The sequence below is a fragment of the Phoca vitulina genome, unplaced genomic scaffold (assembly GCF_004348235.1).
Source record: "Phoca vitulina isolate PV1807 unplaced genomic scaffold, GSC_HSeal_1.0 scaffold69, whole genome shotgun sequence".
Taxonomy (NCBI): Eukaryota; Metazoa; Chordata; class Mammalia; order Carnivora; family Phocidae; genus Phoca; species Phoca vitulina.
In genome coordinates this window covers 3,748,645-3,773,186 of record NW_022589772.1, presented here as the reverse complement: position 1 = coordinate 3,773,186, position 24,542 = coordinate 3,748,645, and the positions used below count along the sequence as shown (strand labels likewise).

At 43.0% G+C, this 24,542-nt stretch overlaps 1 protein-coding gene and 1 non-coding gene across 7 annotated transcripts in view; both read right to left on the bottom strand.

Annotated features, from left to right (window-relative positions):
* Window positions 1-24,542, bottom strand: part of DCX (doublecortin) — a 110,249-nt gene that overhangs the window by 44,801 nt on the left and 40,906 nt on the right. The window lies entirely within an intron of this gene.
* LOC116624719 lies at window positions 11,382-11,526 on the bottom strand. Its single transcript, XR_004297943.1, has one exon. It is a non-coding gene; the product is annotated as a U4 spliceosomal RNA (small nuclear RNA).

Below are 24,542 nucleotides of genomic sequence, written 5' to 3'. Positions count from 1 at the left end.
ATACACTTTAAATGGATCAATTTTATAGTATGTGAATTATATATCAACAGAGCCGTTTATAACTGTTTTTTTTTTTAGATTTTATTTATTTATTTGACAGAGAGACACAGCGAGAGAGGGACCACAAGTAGGGGGAGTGGGAGAGGGAGAAGCAGGCTTCCTGCTGAGCAGGGAGGCCGATGTGGGGCTTGATCCCAGGACCCCGGGATCACGACCCGAGCCGAAGGCGGACGCTTAACGACTGAGCCCCCCAGGCGCCCCAGAGCCATTTATAGTTACAGTTTGTTATAATTTATCCAGGATTTAGTTGCACTGTAACAGGGAGGCTTTTTAGAATACTTGGTCTGCCATATTGCAGAGGCAGAAGTCAACCTTCATCTATTTGGAGAGGGTGTCCTTATCTCCTGATCTAAACTAGAACCACCGCCACCACGGAAGCTCCAAAACAATAGAGCCCGCTTCTGTCTTGTTCACCACTGCATCTCCACTAAATTCCAGTGTAAAAAGTCAAACATTTAAAAAAAATATTATCATCAATAATAGCAAGAGTCTAAGGATCCTAATAATTAAATTTTAGTTTCCTAATTAAGGCTATTCCAGTATGACAAGGTTATTCTAGACCGCTAGTGATCCCTGTCCTCTACACCGCATGTTAGACAAAATCATAAGAGATGAAGATTGACCTCTTTACTAAGTTCTGGATCTATCGGCTTTCTAGTTATTCGTATAAAACAATGCAGTGTCAAGCTGCTCACCCACTAAAGACCGTTTCTTAAGCACCTTAGTTGCCCTATGGGTTTTGTCCTGTCTCACTTTTGTCCATCAAAGCATCCACTTCTTGAAGGCACTGACCATGTCTCTGATTCCCTTCGTCTTGCCTCAGGGTGCTTAGCTTTAGTGTGTGACCCATCCTTAGGGCCTTAGGAAACAGTATTGACTGGCTGCTTGCAGTGGGAAAGATGGATATTCTGTTCCCACTATCTTGTGCCACCCTCAGGGAATTCTATGCCCCTCTGCAAGCTGGTCTACCTATTTCTATGGCAAGTCACAGTGAGGCTAACTCCCTCTGATCCTCCAGCACTAGACCTGACTGGGCTTTTCTTTTTCCTTGCCTGGTGAAGAGTGACTGGTCCTTAGAAGCTCTTCTCATAGGTCTCTGGGATGTAAAGTAGCACGCGAAACTTCAGGAATAGATCGAGTTTCTGTCAATGGATTTTGCATAGCCAACAGTGACTCTCCTTCCACCTTCATTCTAGAATTTCCCCCACAAAACTGAAATCTACATCTCAGCTGGGCTATATCAGCCCTCCAGATTATTCTTTCTGCCTTTAAAACGATTTATCTCTGAACGGCCAAAGGTCATAATGACCTTTCATTGTTTTGCATTTGTCAAGTGATCTCACCTCCATTACCTCATTTGGTTCATTAGCCCTTCTTTTTTTTTTTTTAATGAACGAAGAGTGAAAGCCCATCAAAGTTAAGTGACTTGTGCAAGACCACAGTGCTAGTTAGTTACAGAGCTGATACTAGAACTCAAGACTTCTTCTTTCACTCTGACACACCGGATACCTAAGTTACACAGCAAAGGCACTTATTTCCTAGGTGGCGAGACCTGGGTAAGGAAATCCAGTAGGGCACTCTGGGTAGTATGAAAATATCTATGCCCTGGGAAAGAAGAGCATAGAAGGGGAGATGGGAAGGAGCAAGGCTTTCCACCCTATTTTACCAGAAGCTGGTTGTGATTTAATAACCTGAGCTAGGCAGTGCCAGCTCCCCTGGAAGCCTGGCAACCCCTCAATGCTCAAGGGTGTTTTTTCCTTAGCTTTTCTTTGCCATTTTCCAAGAGTCTCTGTGTCAGGTCCCACTGGGGGCCCCGCAGGGATGAGAACAGCTGCAGAGGCGCTGGAGTTGGGCTGCTGAGTCCATGCCCAGGACCGACACCTGCCCTTCCACAGGGCCCTGGGGACAAGTTGGCTCAGAGAAACAGGGACGAGACAGAACTCCATTCATCAGCGAGAACTGGGGTGGAAAAACCCTGCTTGATCCCTTGGCACCACTAAGCTCTAAGGTTGGCTCTGAGCCCCACACAACTCCAGATTCTGTTCAGCAGGGTCAATTAAAATAAGAGAGTGTACTTGGAGGGCCCATTGCCGTTATCAGTTGCATTTAACGAGTTATCTGCTGTCTGCTATGCACAAAGTATAGTGGGAATATGGCTTTCGAATTCAGTAGAGGAAGGAAAGGTTTGTTTCAAAAAGGAAGTTAATGTCTTTCTAGATTCTGGGTTAATTCTTGCCTTTGACTCACTGTGGAATCAGATAAGTTGCTTTCTCTCTGGGTCTCAGTTTCCCCTGCTGTAAGGTGAGGGTGCTGGTCTGGAGCCTTTTGAGGTCTGTGACTTTTTTGTGTCACAAGCCCTTTTGAGAATTTGATGAAAGCTATGGAGCTTCTCAGAAAAAATGCATATGTGTAGATAGATAGCTTATTTTTCATATCATTTCAGGGCTTAAATATTTCCCTGAAGCCCATCTATAGATCCTAAGTTAAGAACCTCTGGAGTAGTTGATTTCCGAGGTCTCTTCTAGCTCTGACAGTCTCTGAAACATTCCAAGTTGGACACAGTTAATGAGCAGAGACACCAGGGCCAGAATGCTGGCAGCTGTGGTGGAATCCCAGAGGCTTAACTGTACCCCCCTTCCCAGGCTTCCTGAGACTCCAGTCCAAGGGAAGCAAAAGGATGTAAGCTCATTCTCTGCAAACTGAGTCCAAGGGAAGCAAAGGGGTGCAAACTGATTTACAGCAAACCAGAGACTGGAGTGTGCATCTGATGGTTGTCTCCCAGGATGCTGGAATTTAGCAAGGATATGACCTTTGTGGGAGAGAGTAGGCGCAAGAGTCATGGCCTCTAAATGTGCCTCAATGATTGGTTGGGGAAAGGACAAAGAGCATTGGTGAGGAACATACAGCTCAATTTCAGATGTTCTGAGCTGATGACTTAGGAGGTGATTCTCAACATGGCTGCACAGAATGCTAACGGCCATAAACCTACTGCATTCCCCCTTTATGAGACTAGATTTTAGTACTAAAAAAAGATCAGGAGAGAAGAAAAGAAAGAGATTTGGTTGGGTGTACCAGTCGGGGTCCCAGTAAGAAACCCACGACACACTCAAACTGAGTAGTTTAACGAAGGGGATTGCTTACAAAAGTATGGGCAGGGTACAAAGAAGGCACAGGGGATACTGCAGTGTCCCAGGACTAGTAATAGTGGGGTCCCCTATCACCCTTATTCCTGAAAGAGAGAGGGGAGGGAGCAGTTACCAGAACCTAGAGGAAGGAGAGAGCATGAAAATGATATGAAAAGAGCTCCCTGATCGGAGCTGTGACCTTCAGTCAAAAGACGCCCAGCAACTTTCCAGGCAGGGGGCCAGGGAATAAACAGCCTAACCTTACTTTTCTCCTCTCTGCCAGGGTTCCCCATGGGCTAAACACAACCAGAATCCAGAAGACGAGGGAGCCTGTTGACAGGGAGCAGGGCGGCGTAGGGTAGAAAGTAGAGAGTAAATCTGAAGAGGAAGGCCTGGAGAGCAGGTCTGTCATTGCAGGCAAGAGAAAGGAACTGTTACCATGGCCTTGAATGTGACATCCACCCAGCAGGCCCTGTGACATCTGGGCAAGAATAACTGAAAAGGTGTGAACTGCAATTAAGCGATAATGATACCATTTTGCATGTGTAAAAGCCTTTACATGTTTCATGCTGCTTTCACCTTATTGGCTCATCTGAGCCGTGGACTTACCATGTAGGCAAATGGGTAGTTTTAGTCTACACATGAGGAACCTGAACTTCAGCTAAGGTAAGGGAATTTGCAAGCTCAAATGTCGATAAAGAGGAAGATGGAGACTAGAACATGGGTTTGGACTCCTAGTCTAGGGCCATTTGCACTATACCTTGTGGTCTTTTCTGTGTCACGTTTCAGTCCACAATGTTGCTCCGACAGGACTTTATAGGAGTCCTACTACTGACAGATGTGAAAATCCACCACAAGGGCAACAATGAGGAACAAAACTGCAGGGACTGCTTCCTCACATTTTGAAGAAAGGGTCAGTATGATGCAGTGGTACGAAAACAGGCTGAGTTGGAAGATAAATAAGTGGGTACAATATTCTTTGCAACTGTTTTCCAGAGCAGAGACTCCTAGACCCAGTTCTTCCCACATCCTCTCTCCTTCTTCGTTTCTGGCCTCTGGGTATCCTACCTCATCAGCTACAGACTTCCACTGTAGAGGCTGTCATAGCTTGAAAGTAGGAAAGAAATGGAAATGAAGAAGTAAAAGCCCAAGGTAAATAAGAAAACAGAAACTTACCATGTCTTTTCAAACTCCATTGCAAAAAATAAAAACGTGTTTTCAAACTTGTCCCAATTTGCATGTAAACCAAGAAGGAAAACCAGGAGCTGGTCTACCCTTGAGTTTGCAATTAAGTAGGACTAGAGGAAAATTCTGAGGGTTCAGTGTTCTTAGGAACTGCATAGTGCTTAATGGAAGAGATGAGTCAGGCACTAGATGTGAAAGGACATTTGGGAAGGATGGGATTGCAGATGTCTCTGCCTGCAACCTTAAACTCCTTGTTCTAAAGATAATTAGAAGCCAGTGAATCCTACAAGGTTCAAAGCCAATGAGCTTTCACGATCCATAGATTCTAGAGTAGTTCTCAGCCCAGGGTCATTTGCCTCCATCTAACTCCCCCAAAGACATTGGGCAATATCTGGAGACATTTTGGGTTGTCACAACCTGGGGGTGGGGGTGCTACTGACATCTAGTGGGTAGAGGCCAGAGATGCTGCTAAATGACCTACAATGCACAGAACAGAGCCACACAACAAAGAACTAAAGAACAATCTGGACCAAAACATTAATAGTGCCAGGCTGGAGAAACCCTGCTCTAGGGCATCTCTCAACTGTCAAGATGTTACCCATGCTACAACCACAACCCTCTCCACTCCCCAGCTGTAAAGATGGCCTCCTTGCTTCCACCTATGGATGGTAGGCTAGCAACTCTCCAGAGCCAGTTCAATGTCAGCAGGCTATTGGGCTAAGGCAGAATTCATCTCATTTCCCAGGGTGGTTTGTTGTTGTTACTATTGTCCATCGCTATTGAGTTTTTGACCCTTGGCCTTACTTTAACCCCGCTAAGAAGCTTATTTCCTAGTTCCTAACTGCTTGTCTGGTTAATGACTCACAGCCTTCCTAGACCTCTGGTTTTTGCAAAGCCCTTGGCTCTTCTAGTCCTGGCATCTTTCCCAGGCTCTGAGGTCCAACTTCATCCATGGTTTCAGTACTCAGTACAACACTGTTTTACTCATTCCATTCTGGGACACCAAATGGGGTTTGGGCTGGTAATTACCCTAGACCTGTTGCCTCTTGAATCTGTGTGAGAAAGTTGCCTGCCCCAGGAAGGAAAAGACTCAATGAAATATCAACTAGTACAAGAGGTACTTCTTCTGTGACTGTCAAAGTTGTAAGAGAAAGACCGAGAAGATGCTTTCTGATGCAGCACATTTCAGAAGACTTCTGTGTCAGCTGGCTTAAGGAGAGACAGAAAGATGTCCTACACAATGTTGTCTTTTTTTTTTAAAGATTTTATTTATTTATTTCACAGAGGGAGACACAGAGAGAGAGGGAACACAAGCAGGGGCAGAGGGAGAGGGAGAAGCAGACTCCCTGCTGAGCAGGGAACCCGACTCGGGGCTCGATCCCAGGACCCCGGGATCATGACCTGAGCTGAAGACAGATGCTTAACGACTGAGACACCCAGGCGTTCCACAATGTTGTCTTAAATCTCGTCAAGCATGTACTTCATGTTTGAAGAAGAAAAAAAAAAAAAAGCGCTGAGGATAAACTGAGACCCCACGGTTGAAATAATGTCTGATTTGGCCCTTTCTCAAGTGTTAGCCTCATACATTTAGGAAGGAGTACAAAAAAGGAATTTGAAACAACAACACAAAATATGAGGATTATAACCATGAAGGCAAGTAGGAGTAACTGCTGTATTCCTAACAAACTCTTTTTTTCTGATTTTTGAGACTCAGGGTGATATTTGTGCAAAGGACTGGCTCCTAGTCCTGGTTCAGTCACATGTTGCTATGTGATCATGGGCAAGTCACTCACACTTTATTCCTCATCTAAAAAAATGGAACTGATATACTATAACTGTAGTTTTCTTTTTTTTCCAATTTGGAACAAAAAGATAGTGCATATGAAAGTGCCTTGAAAAGCATTAATGTTCTATGAATGCAAATTATTATAATTATTTTGCAGAAGGTGTGTGACTTAAGGGGAAATGAATGTGGATAAGGAGGGACCAAACAAAGCTGGTAGGGGAAATCAGGTTTTGACAAAGGAGAGACAGAGACAAAGAGGTAGAGACACACAGGGGCAGGAGAGAGACAGACAGACAGAAGCAGAGAGAGAGATAAAGAGAGAGAGACAGAGAATCTTCTGTGAACTATCTTCGTCCTGTTTTACAGCACCCAAGGACTAGAAGGAAAATCCACTTTCTCTGCCCCTGCAGAGCACTTTATTTCCACATTCTGGGCATAGCTGTACCTATCTCCTTTTATAAAATCTTTGCAACAAAGGACTCCCTAACATGATTTAGTAATGCATTCCAGAAGTGATCTTTTAGGCCAAAAAGTTCTTCTGAATTCAATCGCTTGTTGAATAGCATCACTGAGTGCTTATGAGAATTTAGCCACCATGGTAACCGTTTAGGTAACAAAGAATAAGACACAGCTCTTGTCCTCGAGGAGCTGTCAGTCTGGTGGAAATTCCTTGGTTGAGTTCCTTCTGTCACAATTTAAATCTCTTCTTGCCTCTGACCTACATGTAATGGTCTGAAACGTTGACTTTGGGACCTTGTTTATACAATCATCTCAACTGCCTCACGGTTCCAAGTTTTGACTCATAGCAATTGTGTTTTAAGCCTGTTAAGACTGAAAACTTACACAATTAAATTAGTTTCCCTTAAGAATGGGGGAAATAATCCAAGTCCAATATATTGGCAACCAGTCCAACTGGTTGCTGGGAAAGGATGAGTTGATTGCACATTTCTGAAGACTAATTTCTAGATGCTAGAGTATTCATAGCTTAATCTGCATCCTGCCCAGGGTTGTAGGTAATGCCTAGAGAGGACTATAACTGAACGCTAAGGAATAAAGCTCTAATAGTAGACATCTCTCATCCCTTAGCATTTGGTAAAGGATATCTGAGAGCCTTTGATGGCCCCTTCAAATCACTCTCTTCATGCAAACCATCTCTAATGTTCCATTTCCACTTTCTTTTAGTTCACATTCCCATTATGCCCATCACCATGTTTAATGAGCCAGATTCGTTCAAACGCAACTAAAAGTCAAATACACAAAGAAGGTAGGATGATTCCTGTGAGAAAGAGAGCTTCTGTGACAACCCTCAAGGAGGCCGGGAGACAAAATGCTTCTCTGAAGACACCCAGGAGGAACGGCTAGTGCAAGTTCTGTATTCTCCCCCTCCTCACAAAAAGGCCTTTCTTTTTTCCCTCTTCAAATCCATTCCGCCTCCCACACAGAGAGGCAGGACTAGTGGCAAGTTTAAGCAGGAATGCAAATTGAGGGATGTGTACAGGAAGACAGAAATAGACTGTATAAAATGGCAGCCAGTGTGATCGCCTGGAAGAAGCTCAACTCAAACCTTTCCACTGAGAGCAAAGCAGCCCCCGTTTACATTCGTCCCTTGCATGGGCTGCTGGGATCAGGAGTCAGGCTTTCAATGGTTTACAGCAACAGGACAACCCCTTGGAGGGCTGAGGGCCCACTCTCACTGTGCCTCTTACCCAAATGAGTGGTAAGATCGGCATCGAGGAGACAAGAACCTTAGCTGGACTGAACCTGCATGGTGACATTTCCCAGTCCCAACGAAGACCAGGCTTGTTGCAGCTTCCACAAAGCAAGCTCCGCATGGAGTGCGGGAGACAAGCTACGATCACTTGAATCTCATTTTCTCCACATTTACAGTAGATCCAGGGTCATTTAATACATGGTTGAAACAGAGCGTATGGATGAATTTCATTTTCCGGTCACTGAAGGTTAGCCTTTTCAAAAATTCACTTATACTTTGGTTCCAAATTTTGTTCAAGCAGAAGTGTGAAGGAAAAAAAAAAAAAAAAACTAAACATCAGACCCTGGCTCTTTGTTATTCCCCTATCAAGGTAGAAAAATCGGTTTAATTATTTATTAATCGGTTAAATTAAAAATCAGTTTAATTAATTATTGCAACATCTTTAGGTGTCTTTGCACCCTCCCAGGCTAGCACAGGATTGGGCATCTAGTAGGTTCACAGAACATTTATTTCTTTTAGCATTCCAACGAATCGCCATTTACTGTATTTGTGTGTGTCTCCATAGCTGATCTCCTCTCTTTTTCAGATACATACAGCCTGAAGTACATCTGTTATTAACCTAATATCTTCAATTTCTTGAAATAGTTTCCTGTTTTGCTTATTATCTCTGTCATTAACAGTTACTGACCTAGGCCCTCATCCGGAACTCAAGGGCAGATGTGCATTCTTCTGGTCATTTTTGTGCTGAGGTTATGCTTTAGCCATCCAAATTCAGCTCAGAGTGGACAAACTACAGCAAGCGGAGAACATGGAGCCAAGAGAAGGGGAAGGGAAGAGAGACAGGGAGAGCCATCTGAAATGCTTGCTGGGCCATGGTTCAGAGAAAACTGCCTCCCTAGACTTGGCTGTCTTTCTAGGCCAGGCCTCTGTCAATAACACATTTATTGGCCATCCTGACTTCAGCCTCTGATTTGCCCAATTCAAATATACTTTTTCCAAGAAACAGCTCTCCTAGTCATGGCCCCTGACCATGACAAACAATGCTGTTGAAAGGTCCGAGTGAATGGGGCCATTTTCTCTAAATGAGTCACCACCACCTGGAAAGTTCTTGGAAAATGGAAGAGGCGCCAGAAGGCTAAAGACAAGGAAATGTTGTCCTACTTTTTGAAAAGGGAAAGAAGTATATCTCAGAAAATATAAACGAATAATTAACTTGATGCTGATACCCACAAAAATACTGCAAAAGGGCTATTAGAATACTGTTTGTGAGCACTCAAGCAAAATTAGGATCACTAGACACAAATAAGGGTCAGCACAAGCCATGCCCAGCTACCTTTTCTTTTGATAAAACTTCTAGACATCTGTGGGGGATATAAAAATATAGTTTAAAAAACATGTTTTGTGTACTGACTATGCCCTGGGCCAGGGTTGGCAAAATACTTCCTTCCTGAGCCCATGGCAGAAATCATAACCCCTCACAACACGCTAGCGCTGAGTTCCTCCCCGATGTGCACTCCTTCTCAGTAGGCAGTCACCTTAGTCCACCTGCCATCCCAGGCTCACAGTCTGGAGATGCAGAAAATACATAAGACCCTTTTAGGAATTCATAAAATAGTAAAGTATGTTAGTCATTAAAATTCTAGTATATTATAGACATGGGACCCATCAATTCTGCTTCAAGGAGGAAGAATGAGGGCATAGCAACACTTCACAGAGGAGGTGACATTAGAAATGGGTCTCAAGGGGCACCTGGGTGGCTCAGTCGTTAAGCTTCTGCCTTCGGCTCAGATCATGATCTCAGGGTCCTGGGACCGAGCCCCACGTCGGGGGTCTCTGCTCAGCGGGGAGCCTGCTTCTCCCTCTCCCACTCCCCCTGCTTGTGTTCCCTCTCTCGCTGTGTCTCTCTCTGTCAAATAAATAAAATCTTAAAAAAAAAAAAAAAAAAGAAAAGGGGGTCAAAAAAAAAAAAAAAAAGAAAGAAATGGGTCTCAATAGATGAGTAGGAGTTCTCCAGGTAAAGGAACAGAAATGCCATAAAATATCAGTCTGAAGTTTTTGAAGTTAGGTCTTGATTATACATTTGTTGCAAATTGAAGAACTGGGGGTTTAATGTCAGTGTAATGAATTGTAGCTTTACTTGAATAGCCCTGCCAAAAGAAAGCGATTGATGTTAAATGACAGAATCAAGATTTCAGAAAGTTTTCTGGGGCACCTGGCTGGCTCAGTCAGTGGAGTATGCGACTCTTGATCTGGAGTTGTGAGCTCAAGTGCCATGTTGGGTATAGAGATTACTTGAAAACAAAATCTTAAAAGAAAAAAAAAAGTTTTAAAAAGTTTTTTAAAGGGCAGGACTTATGGGCCAAAAGCAAAGATTTCTAATGTTCCTTTGAGTTCCAGGAGAGATTATATTTAATGTACTTAATAAATGTAAAGTTCCACATTTAGATTTCCAAAAATCAACTGTATATGATGGAGCAAGATGGATATTAACAGCAGCCTTAGGATTTTAGTTGATCCCAAGGCTAATATGAGTCATTAATGTGTGAGAGTTAATAGTGAGGAATAGAATGACACAGTGAAAAGATCTCTGGAATGGGAGTTAAGAGACCCAAGTTTAGTTCTATCTATCTCGCTAAGTCACCATGTGACCTCAGTAAGTCACTTTGCCTCTTTGGGCCACATTGTTCTCTGAAGAGATTGGACTCAATTCATGGTTTTCAAACTACGCTCTTCAGATCCTTGGGATGCTTCTTGGGCTACCTTGGGGAACAAGAAGGAAGTTGACATGAAGGTTCTGTAACCTCCCACCCTCCTTTCATTTCAACAAGAGAAACTCCATTCTTAAGTGTTTTAAGAATTGGGATTCTGGCTAAGATTTCATTTGCAAAAGAATTCCATTGCAGGGGCGCCTGGGTGGCTCAGTCCATCAAGCATCTGCCTTTGGCTCAGGTCATGATCTCGGGGACCTGGGATTGAGCCCCATGTTGGGCTCCCTGCTCAGCAGGGAGTCTGCTTTTCCCTCTGCCTCTTCCCCTGCTCGTGCTCTCTCTCAAATAAAAAAAAAAAAAAAGAATTCCATTGCAAAAAAATAATATGTTAAAGCCATGTAGCTCTAACATTGTAATCTTACAGGACATTGAGGGGAGTGTTGTGTGCAACTTCGTAAAATTAGTTTCTCTATATGTACTGGGCAATGGTCAAACAATATCTGAACTCTCTTCCACTCTGGGCACCATGTTTTGAGAGGGACATCAACAAAACAGAATGCATTTGGAGAAAGATGACTCAGGATGGGAAAAGCATATATATTGAAGATAATAGAGGTGCTTATCCTGGAAAACAGAAGATGTGGGGGACACGATAAACAAATTTAAATATTTGAAGGCTTATCCTGCAGAAGAATGATTTGCCTTATTCTGTTTAGCTCTAGAACACTGAGCTGGAACTGCTGGACAAAAAGAATTTCAAAACAGATTTTGACTCACCATAGGATTGAACTTTTAAACACATAGCCTTACAAAGTAATGAGCTTGCAGTAAGAACAAAAAATGAGGTATAAATTTTGCAAAATAGAAGGAAAAATTATCACTATTTTCAATGAGCAATAATTGTGCCTCGGATAAACCTCATTGGCCACAATACTGCCACTGTGCAGAGCTAAATCATTGCTATTCTCATACTGGATGATTATCTACTCAGAAAATTGCAGAAAACGAACAAAAATCCATGTGCTCCAATAAGATAGTTTAGCAAGATGGCCACGTACCAGATCAACATACAAAATAACAGTTTTCTTATACTGCAGCAATAGTCAATTATTAAAAAATTTAGAGGAAAAATATTCTATTCACAAGAGCAAGAAAAATTATAAGATATCTAGAAGTAAATCTATTAAAAATGTCTTAGACCTAGTTGGTGAAAACTATACAAGTCTTTATTGAAGAAAATAAAAGATATTTTCATTTTCAAAATATTTTAAAGATGTCATTTCTCCTTAAACTTAGATATACAATTCAAGACAGTCCAAATAAAAATCTCAGTAGCACTTTAATGAAAATTGACAATCTGTTTCTAAAAAGTTCATATGAAGACAAAATGTATAAAAATAGGGCATGATATCTTGGGGAAAAAAGGGCCCAGTGGAGATTTACAATATCAGACATCAAAATAAACTATAGTATTTAAAACAGGGTAGTATTATGCCAGGAACAGGCAGAAATAAATCCATGGAACAGAGATCATAGATGAATTGAGAGTCAAAATGACACTTCTAATCAGTGGAGAAAGAATTTAATTATTTTATAAATTGGGATGAGACCTTGCCTATCTCTTTTGAAAAACGGTAGACACTTCCCTGTAGCTCACAAAAAACACAAAAAATAGAGATGAGCATAAAAGGAAAAAACAATAAGAATGTTTGAAGAAATAGAGAAGAATGCTTTGATGATCTTCAGGTAAGGAAGGCCTTCTTCAACAAGATCTAAAACACAGAAGCCACAAAGTAAAAGAGTAATAAATTTGATTATGCCAAAATTAAAGGCTTTTAATTTAACATTTTACAAAAAAGAAGAGGTAAATAAATCAAATAAATAAATACAAGTTATAAGACAGAGAATACTGGCCACATATTCAACAAAGGATTACCTTCTAAAATATATCATATCAATGTTTTTTATTTTTATTGTTTTATTTTTTTAAAGATTTTATTTATTTATTTGACAGAGAGAGAGAGAGAGAGATCACAAGTAGGCAGACAGGCAGGCAAGGGAGAGGGAGAAGCAGGCTCCCTGCTGAGCACGGAGTCCGATGCGGGGTTCGATCCCAGCACCCTGGGATCATGACTTGAGCTGAAGGCAGACGCTTAACCGACTGAGCCACCCAGTCACCCCATATCAGTGTTTTTTAAAAAGAACAAAGAATCCAATAGGAAAATGGGCAAAGTAAATAAACAGGCAACTAATTAACTAATTAATTTAAAATGGCCAAAATTCTCACTCACTCAATCTCTATAGTCTCAGGGCAATGCAAATTAAAGCAGCAATTATATATTATTTTTATCCATCAGACTAGTAAAAATCTAAAAGACTGATGAAAGTGTTGCAGAAAATATAAGAAAACTGCACTCCTAAACACTGTGGATGGGAGTAAACATTTATAAAGCCTTTTAGGGATGGAACAATTGGCAGAATGTATCAAAACAGAAAATATATGTAATCAATGACCCAGTAATTATACCTCTAAGAATCTAATGATATACATACAAAGATGCTTATTACAGTATTGTACGTAACTGCAAAAATTGGAGGCAACCTAACTATCCACCAATAGAGAACTATTTCATAAACTACAATATATCCATACTAGAGAATACCATGCAGCTATTAAAAAGGAATGCAATGGGAATGTATATACCCATACAGACAGAGCTCCAAATGGTGCAAAAGCAGATTGTGGACAAATGGAGATTATGTGATCTTATTTAAGAATAGATATATTTATCTCTACCTCCATCTCTATGTGTAAATCAAGGTTTCTCAACCTTGGTACTGTTGACATTTGGGGTCAGATGATTGTTTTTTGTGGGTTTTTTAGATTTTATTTATTCATTTGAGAGAGAGAGAGAGCGAGAGCATGTGAGTGCGTGAGTGGGGAGGGGCGAAGGGTGAGAGAGAGAGAATCTGAAGCAAACTCCACACTGAGTGCCGAACCCAGTGTAGGGCTCGATCCCACAACCATGAGATCATGACCTGAGCTGAAACCAAGAGTCTAACGCTCAACGAACTAGCTGCCCAGGGGTCCCAGATGATTGTGGGGTTTTTGTTTTGTTTTGTTCTTCTTGGAGGAGCTGTCCTGTGCACTGTGGGAAGTTTAGCAACATTCCTGGCTTCTATCCACTAGGTGACAGTAACATCCCACCCCCAGCTATGACAACCAAAAATGCTTCCAGACATTGCCAAATGTTCCCCTGAAAGACAAAATTGCCTTGGTTGAGAGCCACTGATATAAATGTATTCAGAAAGGGCTAGAAGGATACACATTGAACACTTAACAGTGGTCACCTCTGGAAGGAGAAAGAGTAACTGGAGAGGAGGAGAAAGGACATTCACATATTCTCTTTATACTTTTGGATTGCTTGACTCACATAAAAATGATGACGGATGAGTATGTTATGTGTATGCATTTTCAAAAAACACTAAAAAGCAATGAACTTCGTGTCTCTCAGATGTCCAGAGTTGAAAGGATCACTTTCTAAAGGGAAATTGTCAGTATCTTTAAAAGAGCTAGACTTCAAGGGCGCCTGGGTGGCTTAGTCGGTTAAGTGTCTGACTCTTGTCAGACGTTCACATCATGATCTCAGGGTTGTGAGACGGGGCCCTGCATCAAGCTCCATGGCTCAGCAGGGAGTCATCTTGAGATTCTCCCCCTTCCTCTGCCCCCCCGCTCATGCTATCTCTCTCTCTAATAATAAATAAGTAAATCTTTTAAAAAATAGCTAGACTTCAAACTCTTAACTTTCATTTCAGCATATTTTGAAGTTTGGTTTTATTAATTTCACCTAAGCTCCTAAACTGTTATCATAAATCCAATCCTCAGACCTATTGGGAACTATCTCCTTATAAATGTGAAAAATAAACGAGTCCCAAATACCCAACTAAGCAAATAACGAAGTTATTTTCCATCAAAGGCTCATCTGTCCCTTCTTGTTTCTTCTATAACGGGTTGTAAATCATCTGTGCATTTCATTTGCAGTAAAATTTACAGCTATGATACGCAATGCTAATCCACAGTTTACCCTTATCATAGCTGACTTGTTCTTGTCCCTGAATGAATGATGGGAAGCATAAGCATGAAAATGAAATTAGTGATACTCAAGCCAACTGCTCTATCTATGTCTTGAGTTTATGGGATTAGCAATGGTCTCCCTGGAAAACTCTGGGTTTTATGACCAAGAGCTATTCCAGTTAGCAACTGAGGAGCTGATGCAGAGAAAGTACTCATAGATCCAGCTTGCCCCTCATTTCTGCATCAAGATCCTGGATCCATAAGGGAGAGGCTAGGGATTCAGTTAATCTCTGATTTTTGCTGTTCAGGAACAGAGGTATTAAGACTGTGCAAGAATTCTGGGCAATAGATAAGAGGTCAAGAGAAGGATGTGGGAAAAGAGCAGGATTGGAAAAGAGGTTAAATGGAATGGTTGAGAAGAGGTGGAGAAAGAATCACTAGTTCTGTTCATAAGAATTCTCTTGAATCAGGGCGCCTGGGTGGCTCAGTCGTTAAGCATCTGCCTTCGGCTCAGGTCATGATCCCAGGGTCCTGGGATCGAGTCCCATATCGGGGTCCCTGCTCAGCAGGAAGCCTGCTTCTCCCACTCCCCCTGCTTGTGTTCCTGCTCTCGCTGTCTCTCTGTCTGTCAAATAAATAAAATCTTAAAAAAAAAAAAAAAAGAATTCTCTTGAATCAAGGCTTGAGTCAAAGTTTGTTCACAACGCTATCTTTGCTCCATTTCCAGCATCTTTGCAACACCCTCCATCCTCTCCTCCTTCCATGTCAATTCTCTTTGAGAGGCAAGAGAGTGATATAGTGGCAGATTCCTGCAGCAGTGAGGATTCAAGAAATGCGCCAGTATGTCCTTGTTTCAAATTCAGTGGAAATACAGTCTCTGAGCTCTTCGGTTGCCCGCCATCATCCCAGCTCCACAGCTTGCTGGCACAGTTTTACCCTGAGACCCCAAGAAGCAAGATGGGCCTGCGCCTGCTAATGAGCATCTGTCGGGGAGAAGACAGTGGCTTTGAGAGCAGAGGAAATAGTTAACTGTCAAAGGCAAGCTTCATCCTCAATCATTCCCAACCTTCCTCGATGAGAGCACTGTTGGCAGATTCAGAGGATGGCTGTGGCTGGGGACAGCCTTTCACAAAGGTCAATTGTGGACTCCCAGGGTGAGAGCAGAGAGATAGCGACATGCCCTACCCTTTACAAATGCTGCTCCCCACCCGCTTGCCAGAACACCTGGCTGTCTTTCATTCTAAGAACATCCAAGCCGCAACTGTTTGTGTTTTTAGTCAACAAATTCTATTTCGCACTTACGTAGCAGACACTGTGTTAGGTGCTGGGGATACAGCGATGAACAAAAATAGACCTGGTTCCTGCTCCCGTGTTACTTACAGACTGGCGGGGAGACTGATATTGACAAAATAATCACCCCCCAAAATGTAAAATTACAACTGTGGTCAGGCTACCAAGGTGAGATACCTGACCCCCCACTCACTTCAAAAAGAAGACCATCACCATGGCAGTTGATGGTCAGGAAGATTTTAACCTGCCTAAACTCAGACAAAGGTCCAGAAGTTCCTGCCCTTCCCCTAATACATCTTCTGGAACTGGTGAGAACAGTCCGCTCCAACACAGACACAAGCCAACTGGGAGAGTCATGAAGTAGAAGATGTCCTCCACTTGTGGGGCAGAAGGATGGCAAGCAAGCAACATGTTGGTAGCAGGGATTTGAAGTGCTTAATATCAACAGTCCCTCAGCAGAGAGTGGGGCCCCAAGGGGACAGAGTAGGAGGGTATGTGGGATGGGGCAACCAAAATAAAGGGGACCAGAAAGGCCAGATTGGGTAAGGCCCAACTTGACCTTACCTAATCTGGCCAAGGGCCAGTTCTGGTTGGGTCTTTGGGGCCCCTGCTTCTGATCCTGAAATTCATCAGGATGAAATCCATCATGTTCTTCACCACAAAGGGGCATGGCTTCCAGGTACCCCGGTTTCGAATAACGCCCAAGAGTCTTGAAGAAGCCTTCTCTCTAGTTTTATTCCTTAGCTACTACATAGCACATGTTATACATTTTCCTTGCCACATCTCTTTCAGTTTATGCCTGCGGGGTGGGAAACCAGTTGATACAACTACTTATTTGGAGTAGTCACAATTACCCAGCCCCATCTTTGGTTTCCTCATGTGGGCTAGACAACAGATGTTCTTAATGAAGATTAACTGAAATTTAATGGTCCTAATTGCCATTTGCACGGACAGCAGATACCATTCAGTTCACACGCTGCCTTTCATGGTCCTTTATGCCTCATCACATATCAGATTTGTATTTGACCAGAGTGAATGTGACTGGCAGTACCTGCTGGCTACTCAGTGGTAAGATGCTGGCATAGCAAAGGCTTACAGTGCAGAGCAATGGGGAGCAGTGGTGAGAACGGGCCCGGGGAATGTGTTTCCTAATAGAGCTGCGTTCTTGGGTTCTCAGGAATGGCAAGAAAGGGTTATTTGGGCCTGGGTGAGATTCAGGCTCTATCTTAGGTAGAAAAGGGCAGGCAAGATGCTGGGTAGGCTGACTTCTGTGTTTTTACACAACCAAACCCTGCTCTTTTTTGTTCTTAAAAACTATTGGAAAGGTCTTGTAATACAAAAGTCAGCAAGGGATGTGGACACCACTGTTCAGAGAAAAGAATATGCGACAGGCTCGACAAATATATGGAGAGGTGCTCAGCCTCATCCGTAACAAGGGAAATGCAGATTAAAACAAAAGCAGGATACTGTTTTGCAACCATCTGATTGGCAAATGTGAAAAACAACGTAAGTTATCAAGTGTTAGTGAAGGTGTCAGAAAATTAAGTATGTGGGCTCTTTGGAGGGCAATTGATAGTAGGTGATAAAATCTTTTTGAAATTTTTTAAAATTTTTTAAGAAGATTTTATTTATTTACTTGAGAGAGAGAAAGCACACACGCGCAAGAGAGCACAAGCAGGAGGAGCAGCAGAGGGAGAGGGAGAAGCAGACTCCACACTGAGCAGGGAGCCCTACGCGGAGCTCGATCTCATGACACTGAGATCATGACCTGAACCAAAGGCAGACACTTAACCAACTGAGCCACCCAGGTGCCCCGGTGATAAAATTTTAAATGTATGTTTTCCATAACCTAGAAATTTTCATTCCTATACCTACTTTTGGATATAACTCTGGCAAGTATGTTCAAGGAGGCAAGTACAATGCAGCATTTGCCGTGATAGCCCCGGATCAGAAGCAACCTCATGTCCATCGGCAGAGAAACAGATAAACTGCAAAATATTATGAAGCTGTAAATAATGAGATAATATATGTTTTCTTTAGCTGCACATTATCTATGGGTAAATGCGCAGATAGAGCTCTGAAATGTCACATCCGCAAACTGGTTACCTCTGGGAAAGGGACTGAGGGAAGGAAAGGGAGAAGCCAGGTGGTCAGAGAGGTCTTTAGTCTGCAGTACTATAATACTTTACCAGCAGAATATGTTCATATATTTAGGTGAAAATTACTGTAAATTGAAGGCAACATGGTTATATTAGAAAATTTGCAAACCAGAGAAAGAGAAAAAAAAGATGCATAATCCTGCCACCCAGACACTCTTCATTATAACTGTGATGTGTATCCTTCCAGTCTTTTTTCATCTGTATATTTTATATAGTTGTGATCTATAATTTGTATCTGTCTTTAATACAAGGTTATTCAACATTGGCGCTACTGACATTTTGAGTTGGATAATTCTTTGTTGGGGGGGGCACTGTCCTGTGCCTTGTAGGATGTTTATCAGCATCCCTGGTCACTACCCACTAGATGACAGCAGCATCCCCATAGTTATGACAATTAAAAATATTTGTGGATGTTGTTAAATGTCCTCTTGCAAAATTGCTCCTGGTTGAGAACAACTGGTTGAATACATCATTAGCATAATCTCATGATAGGAATCTTCATAACCTATCCCATGCTTCCAAATGTAAGACAGCGTGTTGTCTTTATTTTACTTTCAGATCCTGGCCTGTGGATCTCAACCCCAGACTTGATAACCTGACCTTGCTTTCTCATTGCTCCTTTTCTAGGTTAGTTGGTTTGGAATTCCTCAACCCAGAACTATACTCTGACTTATCACCAGTAAAGCGACTATACAATAAGAGCCAAGCCTCTTGCCCTGACATCTGTGGACTAATGTTCACATCATGGGTCAGGGAAGAGGAATAATAATCAGGAAAGCTAATAAGGCTATAGAAAGTTATCAGTCCAGCTGTGGGTCAAAGCCACAAAGCTAAAGGCCAAGGCCAAGAAGAGGAAGCCAACTAGATCTTACCCTAGATCAGCTTGCAGAAGAATCCAAAGCATGGTTGCTTGGCTAACAATGCTTCCCTCTTCCCTGACTGCTTTATGTAGACATTGTCTAGGCTCCCAGGGCATAGTCAATCCAGAGGGCAGACATAGGCCACAGAAGGGATAGCATCTGCCTGATGAGGTCAAGAGACCAGAGACCCTAATGCTCAAATTCCAAAGTGACAAGGACGGGTTAATGCTGGATGTCAGGCTTACTCTTTAAGGAAACATTTACTGAGCACCACCTATGGAACACTATGCTAGGTGCTGAGGATGCCAAGATGATTCTGGAATGACTTCGTCTAAAATCTCTTTACCACAGAATTGCCAGAGAAGAACATTTCTCGGGAATCAAAATGTAAAAGCAATGAGAATGTCCCTCATTTTGAGCACGTAGACCATGTATCATGATCCATGCCTGTGCATTGTGAGCACTTAGACCATCTATCACGAACCAAAAGGGTATTGTGAGCTTCTGTGGCTCGGAGACCCCAGATTCAAGGAGAGGACTGAGTTCATTTCCAGAGCAGGGGACGGGGTGGTATCAGATTTCATCATGTGAACTTACAACATGGAAATCTGAATTTCCTGCTCCTAATCTCCAAAAATGCTCATCTGGCCCCAGTTTTTGCAGCTCTAAGCTAAGTTGGAGGTACCCTCTTGTGCGTCACTGTCTGGCCCCTCACTCCCCAGTGCCCTGAGGGAATGGAGATAAGTTGAGCACTTTATTTCCCTGGGGGGGCAGAGGGCCGGGTGGGGGGTGCGGTGAGGGGGCCTGGATCACTTCCCTGCCTGCCCATCTGGCCTTTTCCTGACAAGATGTTCCATGACAATTTGAGATCTGCAGACACAAGGAAAATGGAGCCAAGTGAGACGAACCCTGGTGTGAAATCTGGGGAGATGATGAAATCTCTTCTTAGCAGGAAAGGGAGCATTGCAGGATATCATTATGCCTTATAAATAACCCACTGTTCTCTAAAGAATGAGATGAGTTCAATCAGAGGAGTTTCCACAATGCTTTCCTGAAAATTGGGGGGTTTTTTGCAACCAGGGTCAGTCACTGGCCAAATGCTGGACTAGCTCCAACTGGCATCCAATAGAGATAATTCCTCACTCTGAAATACATATGTATTCGGTACTCTACCGAATACCTATTCTCTTTGTCTTCCTGCAGAATTTCCTTTGTCCTGGGTTTCTCTGGCACTAATAGTGCCCAAGGGAGTGACAAATCACAAATGGTGTGCTGAGCAGTAGGGTAGTCAGTGGCCCTTTGGGGCAGATTCACAATTCTGGGTGCCAGTGACAGCCCCATCTCAATTTATATTTGCAAGCCCGGGACATACTGGTCATAGTTGCAGACAAAAGAAGCCTAGAGCAAAACTGGAAAAAAAAAAAAAAAAAAAAAAAGACCAGTTTGGGGCACCTGAGTGGCTCAGTCGGTTAAGCATCTGCCTTCGGGTCAGGTCACGATCCCAGAGTTCTGGGATCAAGTCCTGCATCAGGCTCCCTGCTCAGTGAGGAGCCTGCTTCTCCCTCTCCTCCCCACACCCCTCCGCCACTCGTGCTCTTTCTTTCTCTCTCTCTCAAATAAATAAATAAAATCTTAAAAAAAAAAAAAAGACCAGTTTGTTTCGTTAGCCCCAACCTCCTAGCTGGCGCCCCCATCCCCCAATGGTGGGCCATTTTTTCCCAAGTTGGCCAAACCATCATGCCCCACTCCTTAGAGCCTTCATTCACAGCAATATATAAACACGGACAATAGCTAAATATGCCATTTTTCCTCCCAAAAGGCATTTCAAGCCACAAGTTGGAGGGCGGGCGAAGATGTCTTTACTATGTTTGAAACTGTACCACTTGGATGTTCAGTGAGCATGAGCTCAGCCCTGGGAACAGGGGTTCCAGATCCTAGGCCCTGCCACTTCTGTTTTTTAAACATATTTATTGAAGTAGCCCTGCCATTTATACTCCAATTGAGCCATACCAAACTACTGAAATTACAGTGGGTTCATGGAAAGCCACATGTGGAAAGACAAGGGTTCCCCCTCTGTGGCTTTCGAGCCTTTGGCCACAAGGCTATATGAGATAATTGTGGTTTTCACATCACCTCTTCCAAAACCAGAGTCTCCATTTCAATGAAAAAGAAAGCCATTTTTCTCAGGCCTCAGGTCTTATAGCTCTTTGTAGGCAGCAACAATGGTCCAGCGGCTTGATCTAATTCAAAGAGCTTCCAGAACCATGGGGATAGTGCCAAACCCTATGTTTTATTAATGATGCCATGGACATTTTATCTTAGGGGACCTGGCTCTCTTTGTTCACAGCATCCAAATATTTCCTGGCTGTTTTTCCAAGCAATGAATCTAATGTTGAACAACTTGATAACATCATTGGCAGTTGGATTCCAAAAGAGCAGAAATGCGTTTATGAAGAGTTGAAAAATTAAGGAAAATTCCCAATTCCTGTCCTGTATTTCTTGTTTCAATGTTTCCTTCTCTGCTGGTGGGACCATCTCTTTTCCCCTCCCATGTAGTACTCCCTAGTTAGCTCTTAAATTAACCTGTATCTCCTAATTTAATCCATATACTTATTTTTACCTTTATTTTTATGGTTTTAAAGATTTTATTTATTTATTTTATTTTAGAGAGAGAGAGCATGAGTGGGGGGGAGGGAGCAGACAGAGAAGGAGAGAATCTCAAGCCGACTCCCACTAAGCATAGAGCCCAATGTGGGGCTCGATCTCATGACCCTGAGATCATGACCTGAGCTGAAACCAAGAGTCGGACACTTAACTGACTGAGCCACCCAGGTGCCCCTATATATATATATATATTTTTTTTTTTTAAAGATTTTATTCATTTATTTGCCAGAGAGATAGAGAGCACAAGTAGGCAGAGAGGCAGGCAGACGGAGAGGGAGCCCGACGTGGGACTCGATCCCAGGACCCTGGGATCATGACCTAAGCCGAAGGCATCCGCCCAACTGACTGAGCCACCCAGGCGCCCTGCCCCTATATATTTTTATAATAGCCCTATGGAAATATAACTCACATGCTCTCTAATTCACTCATTTAAAGTATACAATTCAGGGGCTCCTGGGTGGCTCAGTCGTTAAGCGTCTGCCTTCAGCTCAGGTCATGATCCTGGGATCGAGCCCCACATCGGGCTCCCTGCTCCACGGGAAGCCTGCTTCTCCCTCTCCCACTCCCCCTCTTTGTGTTCCGTCTCTCATTGTCTCTCTCTGTCAAATAAATAAATAAAATCTTTAAAAAAAATAAAGTATACAATTCAACGGGTTTTAGTATATTCCTGGAGTTGTGCAACCATCACCACAATCCATTTTAGGACACTTTTATCACTCCAAAAATAAACCTCATACCTATTAGCAGTCACTCCCCATTTCCCTCCAACCTCCCCAGCCCTAGGCAACCAACCAATCTACTCTCTCTATACACAGAAATCCATATATTTTAAAGATTTTATTTATTTATTTGAGAGAGAAAGAGACCAAGCAAGAGTGTGTACAAGAACGGGGAGGGGCAGAGGGGGAGGGAAAGGGAGAGAATCTCAAGCAGACTCCACACTGAGTGTGGAGCCTGATGCGGGATTCAGTCTCTCAACCCTGAGATCATGATCTGAGCCAAAACCAAGAGGCAGATGCCCAACCGACTGAGCCACCCAGGTGCCCCAATAATCCATATATTTAACAGGAAACTTTAGAAAAGGTGCATTATCCAAGGTGATAGTCCTCAAAGGGGAGCTTTCAGGTTCTGTGGCAGGCCCACGAAAGGGAACATGTGGAGCACTGGCAGGACTGGCAGACCTCAAATCACATAATCTATTAGCACACGTTTCCAAGAGTCAGAGGTAGTGGGAAGAGGTACACTGCCAAGCGTATTCAGCCAGTACTACTGGATGATTCCCCTCTTTGGCCCAGTTCCTTCTCCTAGGGCTGAAGTCTTCAGTCCTGACCACAAAGCTTCCTTTCTGAGAAAGGAACAAGTAAAATATCACCCCCTGCCCCCAGATGCACCACCCTCACCCTGCTCTGTAGACTTCCTTCTTTTTTAATTTAAATTCAATTAAATAACCTAGAGTGTATTATTACTTTCAGAGGTAGAGTTCAGTGATTTCTCACTTTGAACAAAGAAGAGTGAAAACACACAACTATTCAGTGACCTTGCTGTCACTCCGGGGGTCAGCAGAACATTCTGGGAGGGTGCATTTTAGTGTTACCGTTTCAAATGGGAAGCTGCTGAAGGGCATTTGTTTTTCTAGTCTCGAAGGGGTTGACAACAGTGTTCAGCCCTCAGAGATACCCTGCTTTGCTGCTCTAGCAGTTATCTAAAGAGCTATAGATAACTTCTTTTTTTAAAGATTTTATTTATTTATTTGAGAGAGAGAAAGCATGAGTGGGGTGGAGGGGCAGAGAGAGAGGGAGAAGCAGGCTCCCTGCTGAGCAAGGAGCCTGATGTGGGACTTGATCCCAGGACCCTGGGATCATGACCTGAGCCGAAGGCAGATGGTCAACTGACTGAGCCACCCAGGTGCCCATACAGATAACTTCTCTATTGGCTCAACAAACATGTTTTAGGCATCTGCTTTGAGCTAGGCACTGTGCTGGGTACCAGGCATAGGGAAATACGCAAGACAACTTCTCCAAACCCAGCCTAGGTGCACCTGGCTTTTACTGAGAACTTTGCCTATTCCCCAGAAGGAATCCCAGAGCAAAACACGCCTCTCTCTCTGGCTTTGCTCAGCTCCTGAAATTCTCATCCAAGTTAATCTTTGTTTTAAAGCTTCGGTGGCCCTGATAATTGCAAGAAACACATTAATCTCTTTTCAGTCGTTACTGCGTGGTAGTTTCTCAGAATACCCAAACCTTAAGCAAAGCCGCGAGAGGTTGGAACTCTCGATAGGAAGGATCTGGTGGAGAGATAAAGAAGGAAGTTATAGGTCCTTGTTACTCAATGTGTGGTGCATGGACCAGCAGCATGGGTATCACCTAAAGGCTTGTCAGAAATGCAGGATCTCAGACCTCACCTCAGACATCCTGCATCAGCTGCTGTGCTTTCACGAGATACCCACGTGACTCATATGTGCTTCAGAGAAGCACTGGTCTATAGCAGGCTTTCTTGACTTTGGCACTACTGACATTTGGGGATGGAGAATTCTTTCTTCACAGGGGCTGGGGGAACTCTCCTGTGCAACGTAGCACGTTTATTAGTATCCTGGCCTCTACTGGATGCCAGTAGCACCCCTCTCCACAAGTTGTCACAACCAAAATGTCTCCAGACTCTGCCACACGTCCCCTGGCATGGGGGAATCACTCCAGATTGAAAACTACCAGTCTAGACCAGTCTTTACTAATTTTTAGTCATTTGAGTATCGCCTTCGTGATTTTTGCCATCTCCGCATACACTTGTTTAAAAATGACTGTTTTTTTTCTTTTTGCCTACAGAAATTAGCCTCATCCTAGGCAATAATGTTGATGAAATAATAGGACTGATGTGCCAGTTTTTCCTAATACATCAAAGCAAACATAACTATTGGAACTTGAA